The sequence below is a fragment of the Pseudopodoces humilis genome, chromosome 8 (genome assembly GCF_049639895.1).
Source record: "Pseudopodoces humilis isolate 2021_Gansu_Grassland_sample_001 chromosome 8, ASM4963989v1, whole genome shotgun sequence".
Classification (NCBI taxonomy): Eukaryota; Metazoa; Chordata; class Aves; order Passeriformes; family Paridae; genus Pseudopodoces; species Pseudopodoces humilis.
Window position 1 is genome coordinate 690,678 of NC_142207.1, and position 6,056 is coordinate 696,733.

Here is a 6,056-nt window from a genome sequence, read left to right on the forward strand (position 1 = left end):
TGTCCCTGTTCCCACAGCCCAGCCTGTTCCCATTTCCCACCTCGGCCGTGGTGTCCCACTCTCCCAAGTGTGCCCAGAGAGGTCCCAGGGGGGTGGCAGGGACAGGGATCAGCACTCTCGTGCTCACATCCTGCGCTCCCATCAGCTGCAGGAGCACACCCATGATGACACAGCTAATCCCAGGAGAAACGCAGCTTCCAACTTCAACCTCGAGGCCAAGAACATACAGTGGCTTCCTTAATCTGTACAAGCAGGCTGGCAGAGCCATGGTTGAGACCGAGGGTACACAGCCCATAAAAAGGCAAAATACCTGCCCAGGTCCCATTTGCCAGCACACAAACAAGCACCAGCACAAGGAAGAGATTGCCTAACTGAGCTACTTGGAAATGCCAAGCCCTGTTTTGAAACCATCCACTACGAGTGGAAGGTGAAAGTCACAACTGCAAACTGACAGCAGAAAATGCACATTTCTTTCAAATATTTGCTAAAGCTTGCAGAGACTTGAGTAGAGACAAAGCAGGCAGCAGCAAGGAACCTGTAGGAGCTGTCCTTTGGAAACCTGCTCCACATGAATGGCCTCTGCACTGACCACATCCTGCCAGCTTCCTCAATTCCTGTCGGGGACAGCCAGCAGGTAGAAATGGATCTCTAGAGAAAATACTACGTTATGCAGCAAGGTCTACTTCATAAAGTTGTTATTATTACTGTGCCCCTGGGCACACACATAATTAGGCAAAACAAATTGTAAATCCATACATACACAACCAAAGTAATGCTCTAAATTGGATACAAGGGGTGTGAATCATTTTTTTATGCACATTTGTGCATAAAGAACTTGTAAAAAACTTGTACACAAGCGTACACACCTGTACTCAAAACTTCCATCCAACTTCAGACTAAGTAAACTTCTAATTGCCTAACGTTGAAATGAATAATATTCTGGTTATTGCTATTGAAGGGGCAATACTGGACTTTACATATTAACACAGAAAGATCCTGAAATATCAGACCAAGTCTTTACTGGCTGATCAGTCACGGCTCATCACTGAAAATTCCTGAAGAACTGTAACCATGAATAAGTGAGGAAAAGAAAAGGGTGGGAAGGAGCAGGGAAGATTAGAAAATGCAGCTCCTTTGGAGGGGAGGAGAGCCCCTGCTTCCCAGCAGCAGGTGAAAGGAGCTGCTTTCAGCACACCTGTACTACCTGTTCACCGTAACACAAGAGGAAGTCAGTTAGGGAGTGAATCTGAATTAAATTTGAACCCAAGCTCTCCACACACACATTTGTATCTTTTACTGTAGAACCAGGCTTACCAATATGTACTGACTCCTGAATAGAGGCAAGAACCCAGAGAAGTTTAGGACACCAAGCAATGGTCCCACCAGTACGTTTAGTGGAAGCAGAAACTTACTTTCAATTGCACAAAGTTCAATGTTACTACAGCTGTGCTATTTTTTACCAAGAATTCAAAGGGTTTTTTTTTATAATGGGAGATATTATTTCTATCAGCTCCATCCAAGAATAAAAATATAGTTAACGAGCTCTGCAACCTCCTTATTTATTATATATAGACACCTACAGGCACACAGCAGCTGTCCTGGACAGGGAGACTCTGGGGCTGGACCTCTCGTTGTGGGACATTGTCAGGGAGCACAGGGATGACCCACACACAGGACAGCTGCCAGGGGCTCTGCCCCACTTCTGCAAAACTGACACACACTCCTTTTCTTGGGGTTTTTCTTTTTTTTTCTCCATCCAAAAGCTTAAATAAAACAGGGGGAAGAGGCTGAGAGCACTTGGTAGTGAAAGCTGCTGAATAAGATCATAGAATCATGAAATGGTTTAGGTTGGAAGGGACCTTACAGCTCACTCCATCCCAGCCCTGCCATGGCAGGGACACCTCCCACATCCCAGGAGCTCCAGCCCCAGTGTCCAGCCTGGCCTTGGGCACTGCCAGGGATCCGGGGGCAGCCACAGCTGCTCTGGGAACCTGGGACAGGGCCTGCCCACCCTCACAGGGAAGGGTTTCTTCCCCATATCCCATCCACCCGTGCTGTTCTTGAGCCTTACGCACAGAAGGATAAAATCCCAGAATGGTTCGGGTGGGAACAGACCTTAAGGATGCTCCAGTGCCGCCCCTGCCATGGGCAGGGACACCTTCCACTGGACCGGGTTGCTCCAAGCCCCAGTGTCCAGCCTTGGCCCGGATCACTCCCCGGTCTGGGGCAGCTTCTCCGGGCACGGGGAAGATGCGGAGGAGAGGCAGGCAGGATGCTTTTGATACCCGTTTAGAATAAAAGGCAGCTGCAGCGTTCAACGCGCGGCTGCACCGCGCTCCCGAGCCGGCCCCGCTCCCTCCATCCATCCCAGCCGCGCTCCGCAGCCACTCGGACACAACCCCAAAGGCACTTACTGCGGCAGCCGCCGAGCCCGCGTCCTCTGCGGGCTGCTCGCCGGCCGGCGGCAGGAAAAGAGGGGAGGGCGGCTCTCTCCCTGCCCGCCCTCCGCCTGCAGCAGCCAGCCAGGCTCCCCCGAGCTCCGCCTCGAACACCGCCGGCACCTCCCCGCCCTGCTCCCCGCCCGGGGCCGCCGCTGGCCCGCCGGAGGCCGCGGGAGCGCCGCCGATGCGGCCTGGGCCCGCGGGGACGGGCCCAGCGCGGCCTCCGCATCCCCGGCCTTGCGTGACGGGGGTCGCCGCCCATGGCGGCCCCTCCCCGGGGCTGCGCCGTTGGCGGTACCGGAGGCGGTACCGGAGGTCTCAGGCCCACGCGTGAGGCCCGGCTCCACCGCTGATCGTGGTCTTCAGCTGTCTGGGTGTCATTTCAAGTCAGTAAACAACTGCAAGGATTGGATTTCATGAGTTCTGCAAAGTCAGTGATATTCAGTCACTGGTGATGGGAGCAGTGTTTATCTGGAACATTAGTGCTCTTAAAAGGGGCTAAAATCTCGAGCGGCAGCTGGAATTAGTAGATACTTCAGCTTGGAAACTGTCAGCTGAAGAGCAAGAATTGAAAATAGAAGGAAAAAGACTGGAAAACCATTCCTTGTTTTCTAAGGATATGGTTTTAGGGCATGTGTTTTTTGGAACACGTGAGAACAGAGGAAGAGTAATTGGGATATGAAAAAGAAAAGGGATTTAAATGCAGTTTGTGGCAAATAATTTCAGCATGATGCAACACACGCAAGTTCTGGATGTGATGCCTACCCATATACGTGTTCTAACATGGCACTATATGTTGTTTCATCCATCTCTAACAAATATTCGTTACAGAGCTAGGAGAATCCTCTGTCCTCCCACCCCTCAAAGCAGTTGTCTACCCAGATGTAGCTGCACTGTCAGTATTAATATATGACAAATTTTCATTGGTACAGGGCTGTTTATGAGTGCAAAATGTATCTATAGCCGTTTCTAAGTGAACATTATTTGCACCCCAGCACTGCTGTATCTCACCAGCTTTTTCCAGCCTGCAAAATCTTGAAGGGGGTAGAAAATGAGAGTGTTGTACTAGTCTCCTCATAAAAGGAAAGTGAAAACTTCATAAGGATCACATTTCCAAAGCAATGTCACTTTCCAGGTACAGGTTCTCTCCACTTGCACGGTGCAGTTACCAATACACAGGGATGGGCTGTTCTCTTCCCTACTTTAGGCTTCTGTTCAACTACTTTTTATCTTAGTTACTGATTGTTTAAGACTGTACTTTGTAAGTTTGAAGAGTGAAAGAGTTTTACAAGGTTAAGTAAAAAAATGAGATGCCTGAAAATATTGCAAAATTCATCCCTCTCAAGTCTGTTATTTATTTAATGCCTCGATGAAAATATTACCTCCAAAAGTCTCTGTGCATGTGGCTTGGTCCCTGGGACACCTGCCAAGACAGGAATTTCAGATGCCTGAAATCATGTGCTCAGCAGGTGTAAAGGTGTAAATTGCGTGCACGGAGAGTTCACCCTTTGTCCTTAACCCCAGAGGCAGTTTCTCTTCATTAGCAAGGGAAGATGGGGAAAAAGATCATCATCGTTTCCTGACTGCATGCCAAAGTTATGTATCATAAGAAGAAAATCTGTTCATACATTCATAAATATGTTTTCTCCTAATCTGTCTTCAGGAAAATGCCTTTGTGAGGAGCAAGAGTGGTGATTGCAGGAGAGCTGGGACAAAGGGACAGAACAGATACAGAATTTCTCTGCTGGGATTTTTCCAACAGGATCCATGGTAGGTCCTCTGGTTTGAAAATCCAGGTACTCAGTCGTGGCTGTGATTAGGCATTTAAATCGTTCCCATCTCGGCTGTGGGTGTCAGGTGTCACTCCAAGTACAACCCTGTGGCTTTCCCACCCATGCTCAGTTTACCACTGGACCAGGACGTGTTGCTGGTGTTCCGGAATTTCCCCTGCACTGCAGCAGATAAATCCATCCGTGTTTATGTGTCTGAGGGACAGAAGGTGGCTCATTTTTCTATTATGATGTGTTATCATCGCAATTAGGTCTGATGGTTTGCTGTCCCATCAAGATCCCACACAGAAACAAGTGCAAAAATTGCAGTTTTAAAAGAGTGAGGTCACGGGTCACGTTATTTGTAGCAGAAAAAAAAAACCCATAATTAATTGGCCTCTCCCTGCAATGGCAGCACAGGAGGGAATGGAAGGAAGGGACATGGAGCATCTGTGTTTTTCTGGGGCAAACAGCCAAGCTAGGTCTGATGGACAACATTCCATTGGTAAAGAAAAGAAGAAGGACAGTATCTTTTAGAAAGTGAGACTGCTTGGACTAGTCAAGAGTAGTTATTTTCTCATTAAACATTTAAGGAGCTTTGTTGTGGCAGGAAATACGAAGAAACTGTCACATTTATTTTCTCTGTATGTGCTGGAATGAGAGGCTGTATTCAGCAAAAGCAAGGCAAAAGGCTCTTCAGCATTTGGGCTGTATTATTTTTTTCCCTCAGACAATGACAGATGAAAAGCAGTCCTGGTGACTGTACATGTCTAGTGTTTATCCAGGTATTTTCTTCATTGAATTGATTAGGAAAACCTTAGAAACCTGTTCAGAGACATATACAATGACTTTAAAATTCCCAGCCTTTAGTGAGTAAATTTAGTGAGTAAATCCAGGATTTGAGTCTCCTGTTTGCTTTTGGTGCCCATTTCCCTGGCATTGCCTGCTGATGGCTTTCTTTTAGGACACTTTAGACAGGATTTGGGATGAACAGTTTCAGGGTGTCCATGCATTTATAGGGAACTTACAGATTGCCAGCAACATCATCAATAATTGTGCAGGGAAAAGTTACTTTAAATAACCACATATATCATTGTCAATTTGGTTTCAGTGACCTTTTGTGGTCCAGAACTATTCCATTGAAAAAGAAAGGATACTGGAAAATCCCTGAGAGCCTGGTATCTGGAACAACGAGCATTTCTGGATGTGAGTGGCTCCTCTCCGTGTCCAAAGGCCGTGGTGGGGATATCTCACCACATCTTCCCTCAGCACCATTTTGGCCACGCCAGCCATCCTGTACCTTCCCCGGAATTTCAGATTATGCCTTTTCATCTACTGAAATATTCCTCCCTGCAGATTTAAATAATTAATTGGGACGTGCCTAGTGGGTCTTGAGCTAAACTTCAGAGAGGCAGCAGATATGTGTGACCAAGTGACCTTTTGCTGTCCTGCTCGTCCCCGCGCGCTCGCTGTGCTCAAAGGGACGCTGTCAAAATTGCTAGGCCTTAAAACTTTAACCCGCACTGACAAGTTGTTCTACATTATAAGTCTTCCCTAAAAGATTACCACGACTGTTTTGTTTGTTTTGTTCCAACCATCTTTGCTGAAGGCTCCACAATACGGATTCATTTGTCCTTTTGGGTAGGTGGATATTTTTAAATGCCCGGCTTATTCCGTGACCTGTTAAAATCGAGTTGATGTGCGTGTGCTCCACTCAGCGGAGAACTCTCCGGGGATGGAGCAATTTCTCTGCACTCTGGAACAAGAGACAGGAATGCACTTGGGAAGCCTTTCTGGAGAGGCTTTGAGAAGCCATTTTGAAGGGCCTCTTGTTACCTTCAGTGCT

General features: G+C 47.6%; 1 protein-coding gene and 1 long non-coding RNA gene across 3 annotated transcripts in view; one reads left to right on the forward strand and one right to left on the reverse strand.

The window, feature by feature from the left end:
• Positions 1 to 2,554, reverse strand: part of GPD2 (glycerol-3-phosphate dehydrogenase 2) — a 45,874-nt gene extending 43,320 nt beyond the window's left edge. Inside the window, exon 1 of the mRNA XM_005519572.3 lies at positions 2,415 to 2,554. The gene's annotated coding sequence lies outside the window, so the exon portion shown is untranslated. The remainder of the gene's footprint in view (positions 1 to 2,414) is intronic.
• Positions 2,555 to 2,624: 70 nt separating this feature from the next.
• LOC106628043 (uncharacterized) lies at positions 2,625 to 5,772 on the forward strand. 2 transcript variants are annotated; one of them, XR_015773086.1, is made up of 3 exons: positions 2,625 to 2,871; positions 4,105 to 4,211; positions 5,322 to 5,772. It is a non-coding gene; the product is annotated as an uncharacterized LOC106628043 (long non-coding RNA). The 2 variants fall into 2 exon arrangements; XR_001331253.2 differs by having other exon boundaries at positions 2,630 to 2,827.
• Positions 5,773 to 6,056: the final 284 nt, after the last annotated feature.